General features: G+C 37.9%; 1 protein-coding gene and 1 non-coding gene across 5 annotated transcripts in view; one reads left to right on the forward strand and one right to left on the reverse strand.

The window, feature by feature from the left end:
• Positions 1 to 21,199, forward strand: part of LOC115210875 (mariner Mos1 transposase) — a 229,504-nt gene that overhangs the window by 150,008 nt on the left and 58,297 nt on the right. The window lies entirely within an intron of this gene.
• On the reverse strand, positions 10,129 to 10,230 carry LOC115211355. Its single transcript, XR_003881623.1, has one exon. It is a non-coding gene; the product is annotated as a U6 spliceosomal RNA (small nuclear RNA).

Genomic DNA, 21,199 nt, shown 5'->3' on the forward strand with positions numbered 1-21,199 from the left:
ATTAAGTCTGTGTATGAAAGATGGCAGAATCCCCAAGGACATACTCTACGGAGAGCTTGCTAGGGGTACTAGGTCTGTGGGTAGACCGATCTTACGTTACAAGGATGTTTGCAAAAGGGACATGAAGGCCTGCAACATCAACATTAGCGGTTGAGAAGCAGTTGCCAGCAACCGTGGAGACTGGCGACATACCATAAGAGAGGGAATACAAAGGAGTGACAGAGAGAGAGAGAGGAGAAATAGAAAGACAAGAAAAGACGTCAACAAGAAACTATGGCATTACAACCAGCCAGGAACAGTCTTCTTCGCTACATTTGCAGTACCTGCCAGAGGGAGTGTTTGTCCAGGATAGGACTACACAGCTACAGCAGGAAATGTATCAGGACATGAAATGTAAAAGCCGGACTAGACTACTTTATGCGCAACTCCATTGTCTCCCGAGACACAAAGGATGCCAACCAAGTCTGTGTAGTAGTTAAATGAGGTTTTACTTGAGCACATAGTTCATGACCAGTAACACAATGTGCCAAAACTGAATACATAAACAAGTGCCTGTCCAACAGTGATTGCATCATCCACACTCTCAACAGTGCACCTTTAAATATGGTTTCTGATTATAAATATCTTGGGTCATACATATCATCATCTGGAAAAGACTTTCTAACTAGAAAGGGTATGGCCTGGTCAGCCTGTAATGACATGCATAAGATCTGGTCATCAAATCTAAGTAGAGACTTCAAACTTGAAATCTTCAAAGCCACAGTCGAACCAATTCTACTATATGGCTCAGAAGCCTGGACGTTATCAAAGAAGCTTGAGAGGCGGTTGGATGGAACCTACACTCGCCTCCTTATGAGAGCTCAAAATCTCTCGTGGAAGCGCCATCCAACCAAAATGCAAATATATGGGAAACTACCACCTGTGTCATCTCTTGTGAAAGGTAGGAGAGTCCAGTTTGGTGGACATTGTTGTAGAGCCATCTACTCGCAATACCAGAGGGCGCACACTCTCCTACCCTGATGTAATCTCCAGGGATACAGGCATCCAGCAACAGGACCTCTATAATGCCATGATGGACCGTGAAGTCTGGCGTAGCATGGTAAATTCCATTGTCTCGACCACGGTCGAACAATGATGATGATGATGATGATGAATGTACCCAAGCCCTCTGTGACCAGAAACTGGTAATGTATCTATTAAGCCGTTAGTGTTCGCATTATTCTGCCAAAATTAATACTTTTTTATCCACATTGTTTTGAATTAATCACGCATTATCTTGTAGCTATGAGATTTTGATGAAGTAGCTGTTCATTTTTAAAACGATATTGTAGAGTTGGTGTGAGAGACCAGATTTGGCCAGTTTGCACATAAAACAGGCAGAATACTTTTGGCCGGATATGGCCGGCTTAAATGCTAAAGGGTTAAACCTCTGTAATTCTTATTAACATTGAACATCAGCAAGGCAGTATCTTTGCAGTGTCTCTGAATCTCATGGCTTTTATATAGAATACTTTACAACTCTGTGTAGCCATGTGTTCCAACTGCCCCTACACAACCATGTTATTGATATCTAGTTATTCAAAGCAATGAAATTTAGAGCTATACAACAGTACTGTTTTTAAACTAAACCTGATCAGCTTGAGTTCATTCCAGTGTGAATCAAGATAACGAACAATATTTCTAATAGCTTTTTGTTTTCTGTTCAAATTCTTAATGAGATTATCATTTATGTCAGAATTTTGGCATACAAAAAAAAAAACTCACGAATAATTTCACAGCATTATCGTTATTAACAAATAACCATCACTAGTTCGCTTTATTTTATATAGATTTGCTCATATTTTTGCATTTTTATCTAACTTTTTCCTTGCCAATATACATTTCATAATTCTTGCAAACTTGAATGAACTGAAATATGAATTGTTGATCCATATATATATATATTTTTTTTTTTGTTGTTGTTGCTTATTTTTCCTTGGATTAGTGATTTGATTGTGAAATATTTGTGACACCTGTTCTTTAAGCAGACAAATGATCGAAATAAATTCCAGGTATAGTGGAACTGTAAAATAGTTGTAGCAGAATTTAAATAATCATTATTCTAATGATAGTGACATCTGTCTGTCTGTAAACCTCCAGTTTAGCTTGTAACTCACCCTTTCTCTTACCGTCTTCCTCTGTATGTATTACATATGAGCACGTGTGTGTGTATGTATGTAGTAGGAGCACTCCGTCGGTTACGACGATGAGGGTCCCAGCTGATACGATCAACGGAACAGCTTGCTTGTAGAATTAACGTGCAAGTGGCTGAGCACTCCACAGACACATGTACCCTTAACGTAGTTCTCGGGGATATTCAGCGTGACACAGAGAGTGACAAGGCCAGCCCTTTGAAATACAGGTACAACAGAAACAGGAAGAAAGAGTGAGAGAAAGTTGTGGTGAAAGAGTACAGGAGCCTCGTGGAGCTGTTTTAGGTGTTTTCGCTCAATAAACACTCACAATGCCCGGTCTGGGAATCGAAACCGCGATCCTACGACCGCGAGTCCGCTGCCCTAACCACTGGGCCATTGCGCCTCCACTTGTATGTATGTACGTACACAGAAATGCAAATATATATTTCTGAATATGGCCCTTAAAAACATTAGCTACCACTTTTGAAAATAGAAATTTTTTTCTTTTAAAAGAATTAAGTTTATTACAAAATGGGAATAAAATTATGAATCTCCATTCTTAAAATTTCTCCTAAGAAAACTTACAAATCATCATTTAAGATCCGCTTTCCATGCTAGCATGGGTTGGACAATTTTGACTGTGGGCTGGTGAACCAGATGGCTGCACCACGCTCCAATCTTGATCTGGCAGAGTTTCTACAGCTGGATGCCCTTCCTAACGCCAACCACTCCGAGTGTGTAGTGGGTGCTTTTTACGTGCCACTGGCACGGGGGCCAGTCAGGCGGTACTGGCAATGACCTCGCTTGAATCCTTTTACACATGCCACCGGCACAGGTGCCAGTAAGGCAACGTTGGCAACGATCACGGTCGAATGGTGCCCTTTTACATGCCACCGGCACGGAAGCCAGTTGGCTGCTCTGGCAACGATCACGCTCGGATGGTGCTCTTGGCACCCTACTAGCACAGGCACAAGTACCAGTAAGCACAAGTGCAGTAAATAAATATCCATTTTTCTCTGTTAAATTTAATGAATAGCTTTCCTTACAATTTTCTTAACATGTTCACACAGGGTTAGTCCTGTGTTGTTCTCAGTTGGGTTAGGGATCTATCAGATTTTTATTAGTTAAAGTCAATTTACTACACCTCTTGGTGTAGTAAAACCCTGCCAAAACAGACAGTGCAGCCTTCTGCTTAGCCAGCCTTCTGCTTAGCCAGCCTTCTGCTTAGCCAGCCTTCTGCTTAGCCAGCCTTTGTCAAACCATCCAACCCATGCCAGCATGGAAAACGGATGTTAAATTATGATGAAGAGGATCTTACAGGTATCACAATTGTGAAAATGTTAAATTCCCTAAGAATATTCTATTCTTTTACTGATTTCAGTCATTTGACTGCAGCCATGCTGGAGCAAGTACTGCCTTGAAGGCTTTTATTTGAACAAATCGACTCCAGGGCTTACTTTTTTTTAAAGCCTAGTACTTATTCTTTCAGTCTTTTTTGCCAAACCACTAAGTTATCGGGACATAAGCACACCAACACCAGTTGTCAAGCAGTGATGAGAAGACAAACACAGACACACAAACATATATATATATATATATATATATATATAATATATATATATATATATATATATATATACAACAGGCTTCTTTCAGTTTCCATCTACCAAATCCATTTACAAGGCTTTGGTCAGCCTGAGGCTATAGTAGAAGACACATGCCCAAGGTGCCATACAGTGGGACTGAACCTGGAACCATGTGGTTGGGAAGCAAGTTTCTTACCACACAGCCACTCCTGTATACAATATATGCAATATTTGTGAACAAAGACTGTTTAGTTGCCAAAATTTCTTGTCTATGGTTTGTTGTATATAAAGTTGCATATAGAAATAAAAACACAAAGACTCATAGATATTTCGCTCTGTTAGATGTTCCATTTATTTCGATATTGCTCTGTCTTCTTTTATTTAACTCTTTGTTGAATATATATATCTATGTTCAATTGAACAATGTGTTACAAGTATTACTTATTCAAGGTTTAAAACAACAGGTCATGCTCTACTTGTAATGATGAATATAGTGATATCGTCCTTTTATGTTTGCATTTTCTATGCCTGTACGGGTTTTGACTGGAGTCACAATGTCTCACCTTCATCTATGGTTAATTTTCACCTGGCACATTCAAAGGCTACGAAACTCATTAGTGTATGTGTATGTGCTCTCTGTTCTTTTATTCTTTTGTTTGTTTCAGTCATTTGACTGTGGTCATGCTGGAGCACCTTTAGTTGAACAAAGGCTTATTCTTTGTAATCCCAGGGCTTATTCTTTGTAAGCCGAGAACTTATTCTGTCAGTCTCTTTTGCTTAACCACTAAGTTATAGGGATGTAAACACACCAACATCGGTTGTCAAGCAGCGGTGGTGGGGCACAAACACACACACACAAATATATATACATACATACATATCATCATCATCGTTTAACGTCCGATTTCCATGTTAGGCTTACAAAGAATAAGTCCTGGGGTCAATTTGCTCGACTAAAGGCGGTGCTCCAGCCTGGTCGCAGTCAAATGACTGAAACAAGTAAAAGAGTAAAAGAGAGAGTATTCATGTGCTACAAGATCCAGTTCCAAAAAAAACGAATTAATTCATGTTCTCTCAATGGTTTATAAATTCTTATGGCATCATTATGGTGCAGTCTTTTGCAAGAAAAGCAGCTTAAGAATTCAGAAGAATGAAGTATATTTCAATAACAGTTTGGTTAAGGCTGCTGAAATGTTATTCATAAAAGTGGAGACTATTTATAATAAGAGTGAAAAAAAAAAAAAAAAAAAAAAAAAAAGGAGCAGGAGAAAGGTATAAAATAATACGTTTTACATATTTTTTATCTGTACTGAAATTAGCATTAATGGGTCTGCAGTATTTTCATTTTGTGGTTATCTTGATCTTTCTTCAAATGTTTTCTCTCACAGCATAGTAATGATGCTGAAATATGGTGTGCTGAATACATGATATAAACTTCCACAACATTTTTGAAAATATCTTTTGTTTCAGTGTTGGCAGATTTATAAATTTGCTTATAAATGTTTAGAAGACTCCTACTAAAGTTAATGGCATGTTGGTTAAGAATGTTTGTATGCTAATGTCTTACTCTTAAGTTTATGTCGCAATAATATAAGCTAGATAATGAAGTTAGCACTTTGCTATTTAGCCACACGATTTTATATGGCAGTAGTGGAGAGTATTGGTACTGCAACTCTGAGTATACAGAGTTATAATACTATCAATTTATCCTTATTTTTAACATATATAAAATATTGGGCATATATAAAAATTTTAGGCTGTGTGGTGGATGGAAGCACTCCGTCGGTTACGACGATGAGGGTTCCGGTTGATCCGAATCAACGGAACAGCCTGCTCGTGAAATTAACGTGTAAGTGGCTGAGCACTCCACAGACACGTGCACCCTTAACGTAGTTCTCGGGGATATTCAGCGTGACACAGAGAGTGACAAGGCCGGCCCCTTGAAATACAGGTACAACAGAAACAGGAAGTAAGAGTGAGAGAAAGTTGTGGTGAAAGAGTACAGCAGGGATCACCACCATCCCCTGCCGGAGCCTCGTGGAGCTGTTTTAGGTGTTTTCACTCAATAAACACTCACAACGCCCGGTCTGGGAATCGAAACTGCGATCCTATGACCGCGAATCCGCTGCCCTAACCACTGGGCCATTGCGCCTCCACAGGCTGTGTGGTAGGTAGCTTATGTACGAACCACATGGTTCCGGGTTCAGTCCCACTGCATAGCACCTTGGGCAAGTGTCTTCTACTATAGCCTCGGGCCGACTAAAGCCTTGTGAGTGTGATTTGGTAGACAGAAACTGAAAGAAGTCCATTGTATATATGTATATATATATATATATATGTGTATGTGTGTGTATATGTTTGTGTGACTGTGTTCCCCCCCCCAATATCGCTTGACAACCGATGCTGGTGTGTTTTAATGGGGCCAAATCAAACTGTTTTAAAAATTCCATAGGCTTCTTATAGAAACCTAGCTCATCAAGTCCAGTCAGCTAGGTTCCTGTAATGACCCTACAAAACATTAAATTGCATGGGGCTGAATCAAACCAGTTTAAATAATAATAATAATTATAATGGCTTATCAATGTATACAGTACGTTTCTCTGCCCTAGGTGTCAGGAAGACACTCAGCAAGAAATGGAAACTGAATTGAAAGAAGATGCTAATGAGAATAATTATAATTATGATGATGATGATGATGATGATGATGATGATTTTGGCACAAGGTCAGTAAGTTCAGGGGAGGGATTAGTTGATTACATCAACTCCAGTACACAACTGGTACTTATTTCATGGACCCTGAAAGGATGAAAAGCAAAATTGATCTTCGCTGAATTTGAACTCAGAACATAAAGCCAAATGAAGCACTGCCAAGCATTTTGCTCAGCATGCTAATGATTCTGCCAGCTTGCCACCTTAACAACAACAACAATAATTACACACACAATGCCACACAATTTCTTTAGTTTCTGCCTTCTGAATTCTCTCACAAAGCATTGGTTGGCCTAGGGCTATAGCATCAGATACTTGCCCAAGGTGCTGCGCAGTGGGACTGAACTCAAAACCACGTGATTGCAAAGCAAGCTGCTTAACTACACAACCATACCTCTGTGTTTGTGTGTGTGCGTGCGTGCGTGCATGTGTGTATGCACATGTGTATATGTTTTATATGTGTGTGTATAAATCATAGTTAGCATACCCTTCAGTATGTTTTTTGATTTATAATTAAAAAAAAAAACGGAAAAAAAAGACGATGTCATTGATCTTTTGCAAACCTGCACAGATTTTTGCAATTAACGTGATTGATATTCAGTTTGAATGTCTGTAGTTTGATGTCTGTCTGGAAAATGTGAAGAAAGAAAGAATTCTAGAGGATGACAGTACTACAGAGGACTGAGTGGTCAAAGCGTTATTCTTTGGGCTGCAATGAGGAGGAGATGAGAGACTATTAAATTTAGATACAGTTGACAGTTGGACAAATCATTTAGGAGGGCCTCAAATCATATTGTCAAGCTATATGCTGATGTTAAGAGAAATAATATTGATTTTACTAACATTTTCAAGAGCAAGATGTTACTCACTTGTGTTATAGGAGGGCAGTTCAGTAGATCTAGTTCTATGGAAACCATAATGGTATGTTATAATAATAATGGCATGTGAAAAAACATTCAAGCGAGGTCGTTGCCAGTGCCGCTGGACTGGCTCCTATGCAGGTGGCACATAAAAAGCACCATTTGGGTGTGGCCGTTGCCAATACCACCTGACTGACCCTTGTGCCGGTGGCATGTTAAAGCACCCACTACACTCTCGGAGTGGTTGGCGTTAGGAAGGGCATCCAGCTGTAGAAACTCTGCCAGATCAGACTGGAGCCTGATGCAGCCATCTGGTTTGCCAGTCCTCGGTCAAACTGTCCAACCTGCGCTAGCATGGAAAGCAGACGTTAAACGATGATGATGATGCTCGCGTGCACCACAACTTGTCAAAAGTGCATATAAAGCATATGCAGTAATGTACAAATGTCTAGAAAGTGAACAGTGTATGAGTCAGATACATGCTTGCGTGTGTATGGAGGGGAGAAAATCAGGTGTAGTGTTGGTGAATCTCAGGAAGCATGGAAGTTTTGAAGGATGCAGTGCTCCGACAACTAACAACTGATGCTGGCAGTTTGTTCCATACTTCAGCAACTCTTAACGTGAAAAAATGTTTCTGAAAGTCATGGGAGCTGTGCTGTTTTCTGACTTTGTAAACATGTCCACGGGTGTTAGACAGGTGGAATTTGAAAAGGTGTTCAGAGTTATTGTTAGTAAGATGGTTAATAATTTTATGGGTGTCTGCCAAGTCAGCTGCCAGACATTGAGAAGGAAGAGAGAGAGAGATCAGTAGCAAGCCTACCTACGTGGGGGATAAGGAAAGCAGTCTACCCTAGGTGATGCTTTTATGGAAGCCGCACTTTTGGCTCTGCTGTATAAGCTTGTATAGACTTGGAGTCCCATTTGAGGGGGCGGTCTCAAGGGCTGCCCCCGGCAGCTCACACTCTAAGAGAAGAGCATGGGAAGGAGAGATTCTAAATAATGACTGAGTGATTTGTTTACAAAGATATTTTATAGGACCAAGGAAATCAATGTGCAGTTCCATAGATTAGGAAATATCCTTGTAGAGAGAAAAAGATTGTAGAATTTAATGAATATTGTAAGTGACTCCGAAGTACACAGTTTTAGTGTTGGTACACCATCAGGACTTGTCATTTTGTTGGGTGAGAATGATATGGGGAGTTTTATTGGCTAACTACACCCCTTTACCTGATCAACCAAGATCAAGTAGGCCTATGATAAAAGGTAGTCCAGGTGGCAGATGAATGTGACCATCTCATCTTTGCAGGAACTCTCTGAATACATTGTTTGATGAGTCCTTTCTTTTTTCCATTTTCCCTTTTAATGGTAGGGAGTGATTTCTAGTAGGTGGAGCCACTGTGTATGTGCTTCTTTATTAGCTTGTGATTAAATAAATTTTTGCACTCAGTGACCAGGTGTGTAGGTGGTGAGAGATGGAGAAGGAGAATTTAAAGAGAGTTTTGTTGAATGCATGCAGTGTGAAGTTTACTAGCCGATCTGAAGGAATTAATTAGGAATGGCAATTAGTAGGATCCTGTAAATTAGAAAAGGTTTTCTTTGTAAGAGACCCGAAGGCCCTACAGCAATTAGGAGAGCATAATGATCGTGTTTTTGTTGTTGCTATAATCAAAACAGACCTAGAATCAAAAGTATTCCAACCATGACTCTGCCATCTTTTTTGCATCTCCAGATTTCCTAATATTTACTTCAGAGAGAATTTAAGTAAGATAGATTGTCCTCAACGTAAAAAAAAAATGAGAACAATTACTAGTTGTTGGAGGAGTTCAAAGAGTAGTAGTGATAGTCAGATTAATTTAAAGGAGTGTGTATATGCATGTGCGTAAGTGAAATGAATAGGAACGTAACTAAGTAAAGAATGCATGTATATATAATTACCACCTTATAATGGACACAGGTGTAAACAAATACTACAGTTTCCATAACTACCACCCTCAACTGTCAATGTTTGGATGTGGAAGTGAAAGGTGATCTTTTGATGATTTACTAAACTGAATTCTATTGGTGGTGAATATCAGGAGCCATGGTTGTAGGGTCTTTCTGGAATTTGTTAATGTTACATGTATACATCAGATATGAAGATGTGTGTTTATTTATACACCAGAGATAAAGATTTGTCTGAAGCACAGAATAAAAATAGCCTCAAATTGTTGTTTTGGTGTTGTTGTTGTTTAGCTTAAGGTAAGCTCTGTTTTAGCAGATCTATTATCATACATGTTCCAGCTATGACCAACCCATTTTCTCTTTATCTAGAACTACACGTCTTTTTTTCTACTTGTTTCAATCATTGGACTGTGGCCATGCTGCACCACCATATTGAAGGGTTTAGTCAAACAAATTGACCCTCGTACTTATTTTTAGGTCTGCTACTTATTTTATTGATCACTTTTGCTGAACTGCTAAGTTATAGGGATGTAAACAAGCCAACACCTGTTATCAAAGGGAAGGAAACACACACACACACACACACACACACGCACACATAATGAGCATCCACACAGTTTCTTATTTCTTTATTGCCCATAAGGGGCTAAGCATAGAAGGGACAAACAAGGACAGACAAAGGGATTAAGTCAATTACATCGACCCCAGTGCGTAACTGGTACTTAATTTATCGACCCCGAAAGGATGAAAGGCAAAGTCGACCTCGGTGGAATTTGAACTCAGAATGTAATCGCAGACAAAATATCGCTAAGCATTTCGCCTGGCATGCTAACGTTTCTGCCAGCTCGCCGCCTTTGAAAAAATATGGAGCACTTCATGAATTTGCATGTCATCTTTGCATAGGGGCCATGCTAATCTTCTCTATCATTCCAATTGTAAAATATGTACCGCCGTAGATAGTAGCTTCCACACAGTTTCTGACTACCAAATTCACTCGCAAGGCATTCATCTCTTGTCACCTATATTATTTACAATTCAGGGCTATAGATGAAGACACTTGCTCAAGGTACCATGCTGTAAGACTGAACCCAGAAGCACATGGCTGCAAATTGAGCTCCTTAACCACAAAAATGAAAATAATAATATTTGTCATTGATGAATATTTCTTTTCCATCCTCATATATTTATTTCAAATTGGCATTTAATGCTTCCCCACCTTAAATATTTTAGCATTAACTTGCATGGAATTCCACAACTTTGACTGCTATTTATCAGCTAAATCATCATCTCATTTAAATAACGTTTTATCAACCTACAATGTTCATAATTCTCTCATTATGTTGTCCTTAAGTACTAATATTCATAACAGCACAATATGTTTGCGAGGGAGGAGTGGAAGCTAACTGGTATGTTTAGAGAATTATTATTAGATCATACATAAAATGATAATATAGAATCTAATGTGAATTTTTCCTGGATATGCAAGGGGTGGTGCTTATTTCATAGCATTAAGTAGATTAGAGATAAATGTTGAGTAGAATGCCAGTCTAATTCAGGTAACATTTGTATGTAATTCACTAACTATTCCTCTTTCTTTAACTACTAAATCAGCTGAGGCAATGTTGAATAAAATATCTTACGTTCTGAGTTCAAATTCCGCTGAGGTCGACTTTGCCTTTCATCCTTTCGGGGTCGATAAATTACATACCTATTTCTTTACTACCCACAAGGGGCTAAACATAGAGAGGACAAACAAGGACAGACACACGGATTAAGTCGATTACATCTACCCCAGTGCGTAACTGGTACTTATTTAATCGACCCCGAAAGGATGAAAGGCAAAGTCGACCTCGGCGGAATTTGAACTCAGAACGTAACAGCCGATAAAATATGGCTACGCATTTCGGCCGGCATGCTAGCGTTTCTGCCAGCTCACCACCTTCATGTAAAAACATTTTGTTACACCAGTTGCATACTGGGGTCGATCTAATTGACTGGTCCCCTCCCCCAAAATTTCAGGCCGTGTGACTAGAGTAGAAAAAAAATGTATATTTTACTCCCTCGTTATCATCATCACTTTCACACATGCTTTTTCTGTGCTGGCATGAATTGATCAAGACTTACTGAGGTTGTATTCTACAGCCAGATACCTTTCCTGGTGCTGACTGTTAATTTTTTTTTTTTTATTCAAATGTAGTGTCTGATTCTATTCTCCGAAGCTTAATTGTTGAGCTATTAGACTTTATGTCACTCCTTCAGGGTCACTAAGATTCTGAGACAAACATACATGCATGCTAACAGACACATATAAATGTGCACACACATACACTCACACTCATACATTCACATACATTTATACACACACACACACACACACACATCAACTTCCATGCAATTTCTGTCTAGCAAATTTTGCTCACAAAACTTTCATTAACCTGCAATTTTAGAAGAAGACTGTACCAGGGTACCTTGCAGTGGGATTGAACCTGAAAGCATATAGTTGGAAAGCAAACTTTTCCACCATATAACTATACCTGTTCCCATAGTGACACTCTGCTTATAGCTATGCTTGTGCCTGCTGTCTTACTTGCAGCTCTAGGTTTGCCTCCTCTTATAAAATTGCTTAGACTGGATTTGAACTTCTGGCTTATGTGCAAGTTGCTTAATGCTTTCTCCACTAAAACCATATATCTACATGGTCAACCTGCCTCTCGATTTATCTCATAATTGTTTGATCATAAATAGCTGCTAATTTCCATCCTGCTACCTTGCCATGTCCTTTCAATTATTCTTAAATTTTTCTTTTGATTTTGTCTCTGCTTTGATGTACGTATCACATACATGTTTTCTTCCTAATTTATTTTCCAAATTTCCTAAAGCCCTTTCTCCCAGAATCCATGTCCATTGATAATTCTCTCTCCGTTACTATGTTGCATCTACTCTCTTATCTTTTATTGTTTACTTGTTTCAGTCATTAGACTGTGACCCTGCTGGGGCACCACCTGGAAGAATTTTAGTCAGACGAATCGACCCCAGTAATTTTTTTTGTAAGCCTGGTACTTATTCTTTTGGCCTCTTTTGCCAAAAGTTACTGTGACATAAACACATCAACATCAGTTGTCAAGTGGTGGGACACACACACACACACACGTACAATAGGCTTCTTTCAATTTCTGTTTACCAAATCCACTCACAAGGCTTTTATCAGCCCAAGGCTATAATAGAAGACACTTGCCCAAGATGTCACGCAGTGGGACTGAACCTGGAACCATGTGGTTGGGAAGCAAGCTTCTTACCTCAGAGTCACACCTGCACCTGAATAATTAGTAATTATAGCAATGCAAATTTTTAATACATTGACCTGACCTGATCTGACCTTAATGATTCTAAGCTCATTAATATCCCAACCCTTCATGTACAGGAATAAAGTATTTGTTGTTGAAGGCCTCAAATTTGTAGGGATTGGAGACAGTCAGTTGAATGAAACTTAAAACTGATATATATTTTATTGACCTTTGAGGAATAAAAATCAAAGTGAATCTTGATAGGATTTGAGCTCAGAATATTTGGGTTGTATAGCATTTATTCTGACATTCTATCATTTCTACCAAACCAAAGTGTAAAACTGAAAAACTCCTCCATTTGACTACGGGAACCCTCTTATATTGTTCTACTTTAACTTCTGGGTTGAATACATTGTTCTGAATTCATGATTAAGTGAAGTGTGGATGTGTGGTTGAGAAGTTTGCTTCCCAACCACATGGTTTTGGGTTCAGTCTTACTGCTTAGCGTCTAAGGCTAGTGTATTTTACTGTATCCCTGGGCTAATCAAAGCTTTGTGAGTGGATTTAGTGGACAGAAACTAAAAGAAACCCTTTTTATGTTTGTGTGTGTTCATGCCTCACTATCCTGACACTGTGTAACGATTGTAAATGAGCGTCACTGTCATACAAGCTGTGTCAGTCATTTCCAATATTTTGTGCAAGCATGTCTGACCTGTGAAAATATTACTTTGATTAGAAACAGATGAGGGTTCGTGACAGGAAGGGCATCTGGTCTTAGAAAATCTGTCTCAATAAACTCAATTTCGCAAAAGTATGAAAAAAATGAATAACAAAATGATATTGTTGTTGTATTTAGGAATGGTCATTTTGACAGTTTAGCCAATAAAAACACACGCACTATTTGGTGTTAATTTGCTTCAGCTTTATTTATTTTTTACATTAATCTTAATCTTATTTCGGCCAGAGTTCTTTCGTCACACTTCTGAAGCAAATTAATACCAAATATATAGTGCGTGTGTTTTTATTGGCTATACTGGCAACAATGACCATTCTTAAATACAAACAACATCTGTTTCAACACACAATTTCACATCAAGAATCTTGCAAAACAAATATATAAACGTAAAAATGATATTGAGCATCATAAAAAGGTTAAGATGCCGGTCATATGAGTCATAGGTCTTGTAGTAAATTTTGTGTCCAGAAACAAAACTAGTAATTAAGTAAATCTCAGTATTATTTTATGAAATAAATTGCTTTATATTTAAACGTTTTGCTGTGTTAAACTTTTATAGAAAATGTAAAACATATTGATTAATGATGGTTTTGATCTGATTGAGTTCAGAAATGATTGATAAAAACCTAATCCAAGTACACTAGTCTTGCACTCATTGACATATTGTTTTTCTTATGATGTAATTTATCTTTCAATCTTATCTATTTCACGGTCCTTTTATTCCAAGACTAGAATAAATAAATACATTGCTTTGCAAATTTATTGTCCTGTATGTTTTCACTATTCCTTTTTATTTTATTCTTTTTCTTTGTTTGTTAGTTTGTTTTTCTATCTACTAACATTATCTCCCCCCCCCCCGGCCTGATCACTTAACCACAAGTCTGGGAGTGACTCATCAAGCAAGCTATAGGTTTGCCCCTCGCATCCTTATAAATGAATGAATGATGTTATTAACGTCAGTCATTCATAAAAGTACAGTCGAAAGGACGACGTGCGATCATAACCATTTCCCTTCTCCACTTCCTCACTCACATCAATGCCCTCTTGGCTACAGAGTGGCTACAGAAACGTTATCTTGATTTTGATTAATTACTCTTTAACCACTTAACAAGAGTCCAGAATCTGATGAAGGTATTGTACGAAATAGCTTTTGACGTAATTCCTTCTCTATGCTAACTAATGCAATCTAAGGAATATTGCACAAACAATTTCCTGTTTGTAAATTGCATTCATGTGCTTGTGTGTATGTCTGTGTTTAGAACACATACATTAGATTGGAAATGATTAGCAAATAAAACATCTGGGTTTTTTTCAATCCAATTTAACAATGCAATTTTATGCCTTTGAAATATAAAATATTTGTTTTGAGTTGCACATGATGAGTTATTTGGTATGAGCAGTGGCTGAGGTAGGACTTCGATAATGTGATTTCCTTAACCCTTTCGTTACTGTATTCATTTTGAGATGCTCTGTGTTTCTTTCAGTTACTTAAAATATAACGAAGAATTTTGTAAAATAACTTAGTTATCATTAAGCTCGTGTTAGGAACATAAATTGTGACTAAGGTTTGGTGGAAGATTTTAATTCAAAACTTATAAAAACAAGACATTTGTACTACAGAGCCAGAGGTGGTTTCAGCCGGGTTGGTAATGAAAGGGTTAATGTACACGTGTTGTTAAACTCCAAGAGCGGCAGTCTTTTGTCTGGAAAAGATTCCTTTAACCCTTTCATTACCATATTTCTTTTGAAGTGATCTGTGTTTCTTTCAATTAATTCTAAATATAACAAAGAATTTAGTAAAATAACTTAGTTATCATTCAGCTAGTGTTAGGAACGTGGAGGTGCAATGGCCCAGTGGTTAGGGCAGCGGACTCACGGTCATAGGATCGCGGTTTCGGTTCCCAGACTGGGCGTTGTGAGTGTTTATTGAGCGAAAACACCTAAAAGCTCCACGAGGCTCCGGCAGGAGATGGTGGTGATCCCTGCTGTACTCTTTCACCACAACTTTCTCTCACTCTTACTTCCTGTTTCTGTTGTACCTGTATTTCAAGGGGCTGGCCTTGTCACTCTCTGTGTCACGCTGAATATCCCCGAGAACTACGTTAAGGGTGCACGTGTCTGTGGAGTGCTCAGCCACTTACACGTTAATTTCACGAGCAGGCTGTTCCGTTGATTCGGATCAACCGGAACCCTCATCGTCGTAACCGACGGAGTGCTTCCCCCAGTGTTAGGAACATAAATTGTGACTACGGTTTGGTGGAAGATTTTAATTCAAAACTTATGAAAACAAGACATTTGTACCCAGAGCCTGAGCTGGTTTCAGCCAGGTTGGTAACGAAAGGGTTAATGTGTATGAGAGTTTATGGAGTGTACATATGTATACATTGAAGTGTGTCAGCATATATGTATATTGTCGTCATTGCCATCATTATCATTTTTACATCTGTTTTCCTTACTGACATGGACTTGTTAAGCCATTGCAGTTTGAGTCAGTTCTTATTTACAATCACCACTCTCCGTGGATCAGTCAGTGGGCCACATCTTACTTGCATGTTTCGTTATTGGCATTGTTTTTATACAGGGAGCCCTTCCTAACACTATCTTATAGTACTTTATATTGTAACAGTAACATTACATATGCATATGTGTATATACATCATCATCATCATTTAACGTCCACTTTCCATGCTGGTATGGGTTACACGGTTTGAATGGAACACGTAAGCTGGAGGGTTGCACTAGGTTCTGGTCTGATTTGGCATGGTTTCTACAGCTGGATGCCCTTCCTAACACCAACCACTCTGAGAGTGTAATGGGTGCTTTTTACATGCCACTTACACAATACCAGCAATGTGGCCATGATTACAATTTCACTTAGCTTGGCAAGTATTCTCAAATATATATATATTTCACAGTTGAAATATTCCTGTCACAACCTGGGACGTTGGAGACTGCTTAAATGCAAGAAAGTATATTAGTCCCTTAATATTTGATATTCAATAAGACAATCAATACTTCATTTTACTATATATACTATTTATACTATATATTCTACATACTACATTAATATTATAAAGAATATAAATAAAACATAAAAAACAGACAGAGTTGGAATTCCTTTAAATAATATATATCCCTCTATACACAATCATACAAACCTCTTTATATATATATATATATATATATATATCATCATCATCATCATTTAGCGTCCGCTTTCCATGCTAGCATGGGTTGGATGGTTCAACTGGGGTCTGGAAAGCCAGAAGGCTGCACCAGGCCCAGTCTGATCTGGCAGTGTTTCTACGGCTGGATGCCCTTCCTAACGCCAACCACTGAGTGTAGTGGGTGCTTTTTACGTGCCAGACAAGGCTGGCAAATGGCCACGATAAGATGGTGCTTTTTACGTGCCAGCACACACACATATATATAGTTTACTGTTCCACTAAGGTAAGATCAAGAAAAAAGAACTATCCAGTGAGAGATAAATATCATTTAATGTACACAGTGTAAAGATAAGAGCTATTAGTAGTTTCTTGCTGTGAAGACATGTCTAGACATATATATATATATATATATATTATGTAGATGTACTTGCATAGCAAGTGACTTGATCTGAGATCGTGTGCTGGAACGAAAACAATTGCAGCATGGAAGGTGTTTATAAGCCATTTAAGAAACACACAAAAACCATTAGTTTCATTTCAACATTTAAATTTACTTTGTCAAAATATTTTCGTTGCTTTGAGACCGCAACCTGTTCACTGACAAAACTTCTGACAAATTAAATTTAAATGTTGAAGTGAATCTAACGGTTTTTGTGTGTTTCTTAAATGGCTTATAAACACCTTCAATGCAGCAATTGTATATATATATCGTTGGCGATTTTTTTTCCTCCGTCTTCCCTTCTCTGGATCCTTCCTTTTCCTATCTTTCTGACGAAGAGCTCCGCTCGAAACGTTAAACCCCACTTCTTCCCTTCCTTCTTGAGCGTCCAATAATACTATATTTGTTGTGCTTTCATGTTTTGATTAACTATATATATATATATATATATATATTATATATATATATATATATATATATATATATATATAAATTAATAATAAAATATTAGGGAATAAATCCAAACTTACAGGGAAAAATCAGATTTAGGATTGAATCCAATTTTATAGTAAGATATTATATTATATTAAATTAGAGATAAAACCACTATTAGGCAAATCAAACAATGAAAAACTTAAGCCAATACATAAAATTAATTAATTTATATTATTTTAGATATATATCAAAATTATTAAAAGTTTAATAAAATTGATAAACCTCGCTAAGATAAATATTTCAATCACCTGAAGATTGACTGTAACCATAACTCGAATTATTACGAATTGGACAGCCATGAAACGATCGTAGTGTTTTACTCATTATCTTTTATTAAACTTTTAATAATTTTGATATATATTTAAAATAATATAAATTAATTAATTTTATGTATTGGCTTAAGTTTTTTATTGTTTGATTTGCCTAATAGTGGTTTTATCTCTAATTTAATATGAGATATATATATATATATATATATATATATATATAATCGTCATTGTTTTAATGACTATTTTTCTGTTTGCATGTGTCAGACAAGAGTATGTTGGAACAGACTTTTTATCACAGTCGTGTACTCTCCCTGTTGTTAATCCCATTTGTTTCTGAGCAAGATAATAATAATCTCCCAGTACCAACAAACAATGTTGACATGTTTTATGCAGGTAACTGGAAACAAACGGCACTTTGACTATGCCCTTACAGCTCATCAGCTGTGTCATGTGCAAGAGTTGTTAACATTCCTTGCTGCAGCCGAGGTTGGTCTATTTGTTAATGCAAGGTGTATGAAGACTGAGTGCATGACCATCAATAAGAATGAAAGCCACTTCTCAATTTGTTCCATTGATAGCAAACTATTCGAGGTGGTCAGTGACTTCAAGTATTTTGGGTTTTATGTTGCTGACAGTAAGAAGGATTTCCTGACAGGCAAGAGACAAGTCCTGGTGTGCCTATAACTACAGCTGACAATTAAGTATTCTTTTCTACTCTATTGGGGGCAAGGCCCAAAATTTTGGAGGAGGGGGCCAGTCGATGAGATTGACCCCTGTGTGCAACTGGTACTTAATTTATTGACCCCAAAAGGATGAATGGCAAAGTTGACCTCAGTGGAATTTGAACTCAGAATGTAAAGACAGACGGAATACCTATTTTTTTTACTACCCACAAGGGGCTAAACACAGAGGGAACAAACAAGGACAGACAAACGGATTAAGTCGATTATATCGACCCCAGTGCGTAACTGGTACTTATTTAATTGACCCCAAAAGGATGAAAGGCAAAGTCGACCTCGGCAGAATTTGAATTCAGAACGTAGCGGCATACGAAATACCGCAAAGCATTTTGCCTGGCGTGCTAATGATTCTGCCAGCTCACTGCTTTATAAGTAATTACTATTAAGTATTACAAAGTCAACAAGGCTGGTCACCTTCTCTGTATTCTTCCCTGTGGAATTGGAACCTTATGTAGAATGAACTCCAAGACTGCCTTGGTAGAATGTTCATTAGGCTTCTCATGAGGGCTCGGAATATCTCATAGTATGAGCACAAGCCCAAAGTGGTGATTTGTAGACATATTCTGCCCATCTCTGCTTGTGTTACATAATGTAGGATAGGCTTTGCTGGCCATTGCTATTGTACTGAACTCTAAGCAATTTCAGATGTTATATTTTGGAGACTTCCACGCTCTAACAGAGGACAAAGACCACTCATCTATAATAATATTATTGACAGAGACACATGAAATTGTGGGCCTATCAAATCTAATGAGAAACGGGGATTTCTGAAGAGTATGGTGAAATACTTCTTGATTGCAGCTACATGAAGAAATCTTTATATATAAAACTGTCGTTGTGTGAGTGTCTGTCCCCTTCAATTTAGATTCCTAACTACTCCCACATTTTGCGGTGCAGTTTAACCAAAACCGGGTATCTTATAGTCGTGATTCATATCGAGTCCTTCTGGGTATTTGCGTGCGTCTACGCTGAGTCTACGATTTTAAAAATAATTTACCATCATTTTTTTCCATTTTCATGCAAATTTTTTTAAAGGGAAGTAACTCTCTAAAAATGTCTACTATGAGTCAACGATTTTAAAAAAAATTTACCATCATATTTTTTCCATTTTTAATGCATTTTTTTGCTATTTTTTGGCTATAACTCTCTAAAAAATGCTGTATAGTTATTTCCCTTACAAACCCGAGCAACGCCGGGCGATACTGCTAGTGACAAATAAAAAAGAGATGTTAATTTTTCCCATTCTGTTGCTGTTTTGTATTTTTGTGTGGAGATCTAGAATTTGAGGATGTAGATAGTTTTTCACAGTCTATCAGTGTGATAGTGGAGTAATATATGAGCAAGGGAGTAATTAGGTCAAATATTATGACACATGGTATTCATAATATCCGTTCTCCCTCATTTGATTCAGTCTTGTTAGCTTGTTTTTTTGTTTTGTTTTTTATCAAAACAGCTTCATTTATTAATGAAGCTATTTTATTTATATTATAGTGCAGTGGTTTTCAACCAGGGTTCCGCCTGTACAGTTCAGGGGTTCCGCAAGAAGTTACAAAACTGCAAAAATCAGCAGTAATTTTTAAGTCTCCTGTGCAGATATGTGTGCATAAGACTATTAAATTATTGCACAGGGGTTCCTCGAGCCAGTGGAATGTTTCCTTGGGGTTCCGCTCCAGCAAAAAGTTTGAAAAGCACTGTTATAGTGTATGGCTTTAATGGTAACTGCAATCCCCTTTTTCCTGTTCCTGCATTTTCCAAGATGTTTTCTGAAAACTATGCATGTTTGTTGAGAGATTCTTTGATTCAGATATGTTATGCTTAAACTATGCTGCTCATGTAATATTTGGTGCAGTTGGTACACTGATTATAATATACAGCATAAGTATGCAGGCACATGTCTATGTTGTGCATGAAGCAACTGACCAGCCTACATAGGTTTCGATTGTGTAGCAGCTGTTTCTTGGGTATCAAATCATAAAGGCAACTGATAGCTTTTGGAATTGTATAGGATCAATGGCCCAGTCTTCTGTTTTGCTGCATCTGTGTTGAATACATATTCTATGATCCCAACCTTAGACTGAAAGAGCAGGCTGATCTGTAGTGGACAAACAGATCTCTTCAGGAACCTTTTTTGTAGAATTTAGTAAGGTTAGCCCCTTTCTTTGTAATTTTCAATTGGAGGTCAAGTAAAAGAAGGGATCCAGTGTCACTGGGATGTTCAATACTGAATCCTGTGTGGTCACCCATGCTTGCAAGCATTTCAAATACTAAGTTAGTTTCTTTACAAGATGTAAAGATGAATACATCATCCACATATCTGGCAAAAAAGTCATCAGTAACAAGTGTTGAGCATTCGGTATTCCAACTAGTTCATATATGTTATGAGTACTAGGTCCAGCAGACTGGGTTTGATTGATAGGCCTCACATCTGTTTGTAGGTTTGGTTGAGGAAATTGAAGTTAAGTGTTGTCTACAATGACAGGCACAAGTTGACAATTGTGACAGGTGGTGAGATTGAAACAGCAGTGATTAGAGGAGAGATTCAGTTGGTGACGCCAACAGCTGGGAGAATGAATACTGAAAGGGAGAGAGAGAGAGAGAGAGAGAGAGACTCAGAGACAGAGAGGGAGAGAGGTAATGAAGGCATACTTGTACTCTAGTTTTGGGATTCAAGTTGATTGTCTTTGCGTGACTTAGAGCTGCTACTGTGTTCAAAAAAAGATTTGGAGTGTTGGTTTTGAGATCTGAGAGAGGAGCCAGGAAATTTTGTTTAAAGGTCCTTCAAAGATAGAGACAATGGGT

This window comes from Octopus sinensis, linkage group LG4 (assembly GCF_006345805.1).
Source record: "Octopus sinensis linkage group LG4, ASM634580v1, whole genome shotgun sequence".
In the NCBI taxonomy this organism is placed as follows: Eukaryota; Metazoa; Mollusca; class Cephalopoda; order Octopoda; family Octopodidae; genus Octopus; species Octopus sinensis.